Source organism: Onychostoma macrolepis, chromosome 13 (genome assembly GCF_012432095.1).
Source record: "Onychostoma macrolepis isolate SWU-2019 chromosome 13, ASM1243209v1, whole genome shotgun sequence".
In the NCBI taxonomy this organism is placed as follows: domain Eukaryota; kingdom Metazoa; phylum Chordata; class Actinopteri; order Cypriniformes; family Cyprinidae; genus Onychostoma; species Onychostoma macrolepis.
The window spans coordinates 19,008,905-19,017,807 of record NC_081167.1 but is presented as its reverse complement, the minus strand read 5'-3'; positions in this window follow the sequence as shown (position 1 = coordinate 19,017,807).

Here is an 8,903-nt window from a genome sequence, read left to right as displayed (position 1 = left end):
CTCCTTATCTCAGAATCTTCTCAAATCACAGAGGAACACAAGCAGACAAACAAAAACATTTCCTCCAGTGAGAGGCTTGTCTCTTGCAGGGCGAACATTAACAGCTCCGTATGCAGCTGTGCTTGTAATTGTGTTTTTTCTTCCGAGAGTCGTAAAGATGAACTTCAAAGACTTGGTTTAGTGCTTTCAACTAAAGAAGAACCATTCCGATCCCAAAGCGCTCCACTTTCTCAATTACATTCAGTTCATGACTGGATACTTTTTCAACTGATAGGTTAGATGAGGGTTACTTTGATCTCAAGTCTCAAAAGTACATTCCAAACCTGTCCCACTGCAGACGTAAATAGAGCGAGTGGACATCATTCTGGCAATTTATAGGGCTTCAGTTACCCCCGCTAGTCGTTGGCATGCCTAAACTCCGAGCCTGGCTCTTCCTGTCAGCACCTGTTTGTTGCTGGGCCAAAGTGCCTGGGCCGTGGAGCATCTGGAAGTCCCCACAGCGTTAACCTGCCTTTAGCACCTCCTCCGTCATGCTGCCGGCCGGCCTGCGTGAAGGGTAAATTCAGGCCGTGCGGCGGCGGGCCCCACCGGAGCCTCCGACCAGCAGGCTCACATTAGAGGACATTTGTTCCACAATATTGCTGCCTCCTGCTTTCCCTAGGCTGGGCTCGGCGCAGAAGGTAGAGGCAGATATTTGGGTTGTGGCCAAAGCATCTCCATAGCCACCTCGCTAGCACTGCAGGTGCTGAGCTGGGCTCCCCACTGCTAGCGCTCAGGGTCCAGAGCCCACACCGCCTGATGGAACAAATGCCGGCCGAATAAACTTATCTCGCTTGCATGACAACACATACCCTCGGGTTAGAGCACTGCGCTAGTTTTGCAAAGCAAGCGGGGTCAGGAGCACATCTTCGGTGTGAGGGGGAGGAGGAGGAGGGGTTCCTCCGCAGACAGAAGAGAGGATGAAGGATGGCGTCCTTCTTGCTTTCGTATTTGGCTCCAATATGCAGTTTTGATAAATGAGCAGATACTAAGTGTCTTTTTAAAGGAATAGTTCACCCAAAATGAATATACAGTCATTGTTTACGCCCTTGTGTCATTCCAGACCTGTATGACTTTCAAATGTGGAACACAGAAGAAGATATTTTGAAAAATGCCTCAGTGTTTTTTGTCCATGTAATGAAAGTCAGTGGGGTCTAAAATGTGTTGCTTTGGACCTTATTGACTTTCAATAAACGCACTCAGGGAAAAAAAGGTACAAAAGCTGTCACTAGGGTGGTTCGCTTTCAAAAGGAACACCTTTGAACGCAATTTACCCCTATAACATTGCATATTAGGATCTTAAATATACACATTTGTACCTTTTTAAGTTTACAAATTTGAAAGGGTTTCATCCCAGGTTTTATACCTTTTTTCAGAGAGTAATGGACAAAAAACATTCTTCAAAATATCTCTTGATGATTACGTGATTTTTAGATTGCAGAATTTACATTTTTGGGTGAACCAAAACTTTTAACTCTGATGTTACACTGTCAGAAAAAATGTAACTTTCTCACTATTGCCTCACTCAGGAAGGGTTAAAAGGAAGACTTTGTACCTTTTCTACCCATAAAATGTGCATATTACATAAGGTACAAAGATGTACTGCCTCAGTGACAAGATGTTGTACAGGTACACAATTTTGCACATTTTTACTGAGTGTGTACCATGAAGTGTCTTTGTAATCATCTGAAATGATTCCAAATCACAATGGAGACTCCTTCCTGGCAGGTCGCAGTAATTAAGTGGGTTTTAATGTGAGATCAATGACTTCAATTGAAGTATAACAGTGTTGGCATGTGTTAAGTTGAATGGCTCACTTCTGCCATGCTTTTAGAGCCCAATAAGATTTCATCAAGATCCTGATGTAAGGGTGCCGTGGGCATGATTGATCACCCCCAGCAGATTACCCCCCCCCCACTCCCGGCCACGACCACCAGAGGCCAGCCGTGTCCGGGCGTAATGATTTGCAATGATCGGGGGTGAGGAGTTTGATGATGGATGAAGCTTTCTTAAGAGGTCAGGCGGTCAAAGGAAAAAGAGCATTGACCATACGGGGTATTGACACAGGCCGGGGAGACTGAATAGCACTGTGCCGTATGTCTTTATCATAATTAAGTGGGGATACTTAACCCTGGAATGATGTGGTTCCTCTTGTCTATTGGGAGGTATGAGCAGGCCTCCTCAGGGAAGCTCTCCCACAATAACCGGCCATATTGTCAAATGATATGCTAATGGAGGTGACCCCTAGTTCGGAGAGGCTATTCCCACATCTGAGAGGTTACTCTCATGAACTGAGCCCACTTAATGAAGTTTAAGATGCCTTTTTATTATTTTCCATTTGATTATTTTGTGTAATGGAAAATGAAAGCTATCAGTAAGATTTTATTTTGTTAATCACTGACTATACTGTTCTAGTTTACTTAGCGTACCTCACTTTGTGAAGTTCAGGATCGATCTTTCTTTTTTTATTTGATAAAATCCTTCCAGATCCAAGTCCAAATCTAGAATAAAAACATATCTTAAATGTTTTAAATTAGTTCTCATTATTTATAAATGACAATTGCACTTTATGAATTGTACAGCTGACCTTCTAATACAAATTAGTTTTAATTAGCAATTAATTGTATAAATTCTTATTTTTTTTTATTTATCTGTATAAAATATTATTCTGTATGCATTGTGTGTAATTTTTTTATTGCATATCACACTTGTAATATAATTTTATATACATATTTTTTAAATGATATAAAATATTGAAATTATTTTTCTACATTGCAGGCATATTGTGGCATATTTTGGCATTGTGTGTGTGTTTGTGTATATATAAATATATCATTTATATATTTTAAATAGCATTTCTTCTTAAAAATTGCATTATTATATATACAGCCATTCTTATCCTTTTTTTAATCTTTGGCCATGCTGTTCCAGGTAATGCACTGATTTTCTCAATTCATACATCATTCATTTTAGTTTTATTTCTGGTTTTTGGTTGGAAAAATCATGCAGATAGCAGCGGATATTGATACAGTCTGACTGTATGAGTTTTATGCAGCCGATGCCTAAGAAGAACCTTGGATTTGGAGGGGTCGTCGCTGGCACACATGAGTGCATGCATCAGAGAGCAGGAGTGCTCAGCCAACTCCCCCAAAAAGCCTGTCCCTCGGTACGGGGAATTACACGACCTCTCTCAGCTCACCGTAACCTCCTCATTATACACACACCAATGAACTCGGATCATATTTTCCTGGGCAGTGGGAAAAATGGAAATGGGAGGGAGGGTGGTGCCATGCATTTGAACAATGCTTTGCTGTTTTTTAAAATGACTCCATGGAGAAGTTCAGATCCCGTGTTGCCGTGCAGACATTCCCATTTGCATTTTCGGTATTTTTGGAGTGTTTTCATGCCCCCTATTCTTAAACCACAGAGAATAGTGTAAAACTGGCTCTGATTATGCAAATAATAAAAATATAATTAGTTTGCCTTAAATCTTTAATCAAAGAATTTAAATACTTTTTATTTTTTTAATAAGGAATATGTCTCGAAATTCTACATATAATATAGCTTCGCAATAATCAAATGAAATATGAATATTTCTTTATTTTTCATTCTTAATTATACGTAACTTCAGTTTGAAAAGAACAACTAAAAATCATTCATCTGTTTTATTCCCTATTTATTTTCAGTTTCTGAAAAGAATAGTAGGCCTATTTGGTCATTTGAGAGCAAGAAGGATCATTGTAGTGGACACTGTTTATGAGCCTCCTGTGCTGTCTCTGTCTGTGGTCTCTGTCTTTCGGTCCCTCCATTCATTTTCAAATTAACCTCCTAATAGACCTCATCTGTCCACGGAGAGCCTATTAACTAAAGATCTGTTTTCATCTGCTGGACAACTTAGGACAGGAGAGACCCCTGCCACACAGACCTCTGCTCTCATGCAGCGAGCAGCATCAGAAACAAAAATCGAATCAAAAAAGAGGTAATAAAAGGATTTCATTACATATAGTTAATTACCTCCCAGGCCCGGGCCAACCCTTTCCTGGCGATAGAATTAGAGAACCTTAATTGCTTTATCACCCGGCCTGTGATTTCCAGCAATCAGGCGGCTTTCATTTAATTCGGCTGCCAGAGGACAATGGGGTGCGCGCTGCTCTCTACCTGCCCTGGAGCACAGGTGCACTTGGGGTGGAGTAGGGTGAGCCCCAAACTGGCAAATTTAGTGTCTGTGAATTAATGAAAATCAACAGCGGAATCTGACGACTGCCCCTGAGGTGCGTGTTAGTGGAGGACGCTGTGCTTGAGAAGGAGATGACTAGTGAAGGCCTGTTTCGATGGTGGTGAGAAGGCAGGAAAAACCTCACACTGGTCGCCTGAGGATAAACGAAGGAACCGGGGGGATTCGGACAGCTAACGATATCCGAGCAATTAACACAGACTGTATGAGAAGGAGGAAACCTTCTCTGAGGAATGCCAGTATGAATAAAAGGCATATATTAATCAGAGACGTGTTGCTTCTTTATAAAAAAAGGATTATCGTGTCATGTCTATGAATATGTTTTACATTTAGGTCTGGTGGGAAATAGGTTCCTACTCAAAAATGACTTTATGTCTCTGTTACTGTGGTAAATTTAAAGACTTTTTGAACGGTTTTTGTTTGTATTTGCTTTTAAAACAAGACAAAAAATGTTTTGTCACTTTCTGAAATATCCAGTAGCTTTTAGTTTATATCACAACCATTACCATTGTTTGCTACTTGCTAGTAATGCTAGTCAGTTGCAGGTATTAGGGAGTAATGATACTTTGTAAACATCTCTGTGGACAAGAAAAGTTAATATTGTTAATACGTTTTTTAATTTTTAAAACACCTTGAAATGCTTGACTGAAACCGTTTTTGTTCGTATTTTCTGTTGAAATAGGCTGAAAAGTGTCTTGTCACTTTTTGAAATATCCAGTAGCTTTTAGTTTATATCACAGCCGTGAAGATGGTTTTTGCTACTTTGCTAGTAATGCTAGTCAATAGGCAGGTTTTAGTGATGATTCTTTGTGTGGCAAGAAAAGTTAACAATATTGCTTTGTTTTCCTCAAAACACGCTATAAATGTTTAATATTTAAAGACTCTTTGGAATGGCTTAACTAAAGCAGCTTTTGTTCATACTGTATCTTCTGCTGAAACAGGCTGTTTTGTCACTTTTTAAAATATGTAGCTTTTAGTTTATGCTAGCTAGTAATGCTAGTCTGTTGCAGCTAGTAGGCCTAGTGATGATACTTTGTAAACATCCTCGTGGACAAGAAAACAATATTGTTTTGTTTTCCTCAACAAACTTTTTCGATTTGAAAGCACCTTGAAATGGCTTGACTTGATTTTTTTTGTGTTCTGTTGAAATGGTTTTGTCACGTTCTGAAATATCCAATAGCTTTTCGTTTATATCACAGTCATAAACATTGTTTGCTATTAGCTAGTAATGTTAGTTGCAGGTATTAGGGAGAGATGATACTTTATAAACATCCCAGACAAGTTAAGATAAGTTAACAATATTGTTTAGTTTTCCTCAACAAGCACTATACTTTTTTTTTTTTTATTATGCTGAAAATCAACTTAGGAAAGCACTAGAATTCAACTTAATGTCTTGTTTAGTAGCGATAAGATGCAGATACAGTCCAGCTAGTGTTATCCTGCAGTCCCTTACTTCTCCATTTATTCTTTTGGCTCTAATAAGGTCACATTTAAATACGAAATTCCTGACAGTACATTTTCTGACACTGCTACCTTTAGGTTCTGCATGGCTGTTTGAATCAAAGAGTGGTTATCTCTTATATTGAGCTGTTCTAACCTCTGTCCGGTCTGATTAAACAGACCGCTGTGAATTTTCTTGTTATTCAGGACCAGGTTTCAGGGTCACTTACTGTCGAAAACAAAAATGCATAGGCCAGTAAAAGACAGTACGCATGGTAAAACAAATATTAGTCCTTACAAAGTTTTGATTCAATTTTAAGGGTTGGCATTTCTATTACAACTGGACTTTTGGAATTATTGTTTTGTTTTAATTGGAATGTATTGCAATAACAATCTCTCATGATGTGCTCAGGGTGAACTTTTGTTACATTTATTGGATTTTCATTTATTTATTTGCTGGAAAGAGGTAAAGGCTTTTAATTGCGGTTGTGTGCTCCTGGTACACCTTTAGCTAACTTTTAAAATTACAGCATTGCAAAAGCACTGACACACATACACACACACACACACACATATATGTGTATGTATGTATGTATGTATTTTACTTTTTCATTTTTATGTAGGCTATTATAACTTTTTATATGTGACTATTATGTCAATGCTTTTGCAATGCTGTACTTTTAAAAGTTAGTACAGTAAAGTTTTACGATTTAACTGTTTTCTGTTTTATTGTATTTTAGAATGCAATTTATTTTTGTGATGGCAAAGTAAAATTTTCAGCAGCAATTACTCCAGTCGTCAGTGTCACATGATCTTGTTATCTTATTATATTTAATTACATTTCTATTACATTCTGCATATTGCATTTATTTATAATGCTTTATAAAATGCAGATTTTATCAAAGCTGCTTCATGGTAATAAACAAGAAAATAAGAATATTAATATTGCAAAAATTTTCAGTTATGAAACAAATGATTTCAGCTGCAAAGTGTCTCTAAAACGTAAAAATTTAATTAGTAGTTCAATACACAATTTATCCTGTTCAAAAAGTTTTCAAACTTCTGGTCTTAACATTGCCTCTTTGTGCATCAATAACTGTTTGCAATCTTTTGTTGTTATTATTTTGTCTTGTGGAATACACAGTATATAAATATTTGTTTTGTATCTTCAGGGCAGTACCTAAATCAAAAAGAACAGTTTGTCTTATCCTAATATTAATATTTTATCTCTTATACTCTCTATATATCTATTGCTTGTGATTGTTTTGGTTTTAATTCACATTTGAACAGAACTCATTACCCAGTCTCTTCATTTATTATCACCTTCTTTGTCTCAGCACTAGATAACCATAGATTGTCAGTCCTTGATTAAAACGTTGACTTTTTACTCAGAATTAACCTGATTATTGTAATTGAATGTAAAAGCGTGTAGCTCAGCACAGGCCGTGATCAGTGGAGATGGATTAGGAGAGAAGGCTTTCAAATTGAATACAGTTTTCCCCTCTCAGCCCATTAATTGTGCCGTTTACCACTACCTGAGTAAGTGACCAGTGCTATTTAGTTTCTCTAATGATGATGCACAGTGGGCTTGGGTCGGAGATAATTAAAAAAAAAAAAAAGCTCGGCCTTTCTCTCTCAGCCTTTACTTTTGGCCCATTGACAGCTGAGCACAAACGAAATATTGAGCTGTCCTCTTGGCAGCATCCTGAATGCCAGCATCGAGTTCTTCAAATGGTCTCTTGTGCTATTTCAAGAGATAAAAAAACGTATTGGTCTCTGGTCTTCTGCTCATGACTGACAGAAGTTTTTAAATGCACTCTGGTGTTCGGCTGTGTGCCTCTCACTCGAAACCCGAAACAAAGTTTTCAAAGTTTTGAGTATATATATATTTTTTTTCATTTTCTTTTACATTTTCTTGTGAGCTCAACGATATGTTTTATTTTTTTTTTGCCCATATTGCAATTTTTTTCAGCTGTTTCCTTTTTTCCAGTACATTTGTACAGTGAAAATGAATTACAAAATACTGCAGTCCTGCGGTTTGGTTCTCTAAAGAACCTTTTAGTGAACAGTTATTAAAAGAACCATTGTATTTATAGTGTGAAAAACATTTTAAAGAACCTTTTTTCCACTATAAAGAACACTTTGTTCATTAGAAAGGTTTCATGGATGTTCAAGGTTCTTCATGAAACCATAGATGCCAATAAAGAACCTTTATTTTTAGAAGTGTAGAGAGAGGAAGAGGAGAAGAATCTCCTTTCCTGAAGACCCTTCTGAAATCTCCCTTGATCTTCTCTCTCTCTCCATCTGAGCAAGTGTTTTGCTATTCCACACATGACCACAGGCTAAGTGACATCAAGCCTCATTATATTCATCACATGCCACATTTGTAACCTGTTAGGGGAGTAAATTGTGCTAAAATCAGCTGATGCCCCGTCCCTATCTCCACTCTCACAGAGAAGATGTTCTCTGCTCTGAGAAGTGCAGCACAGGGTTAATTGGGTGGCTTTGGCCCCGTTATATTCTCTGCCGTTTCTGCCATGATGCCATATCTAACACATTTCAAAGCCTGACATGAGAATACATTGCGTCTGGATGAAAACTGCAGTTCACTGATCTTCTTTGCAGCAAAATGAGGAATATGACATTTATTTGGAGAGGGTGGTCGGAGGTGCTGAACCTCATCTGTAGTAAACAGATAACATGAACGGATGAGTCTGTTTAATGAACTCATTTGGTTTCCAGCAGAAATGACTTTTTAACCTGCTTTCTCTGGAGTTATTCTCGGCGAGGGATACATCTGCTGCCATCGCGTCTTCTTGTTTTAACCCATAGCACATTGTGCTGTGCTGTTAATAGTCTTTGTGTCAAGAGAAATAAAGGCCATAATTACACATCTAGGTAAAATAGTCTTTAGTATAAATTCTAATATATATAGTCTTTACCAAAGTGTGTTATGTACACAAGTCAGTAAATGGCTACAAATAACATTTTACTACACATGAAATGCACACGAATAATAAAACACTTTGCTTAATTTTGCCTTGTTTTTCAGTAAAAATCTAAACATCTTTGAAGCATATTTAAAGTGTGTGTATGAAATGTATTAAAATAATATATTATGCTAAATAATTACCACATATTCACTGAAAGCAAGTCTTGTCTTTGCTATTCTACTATTTGTGTAAGATCA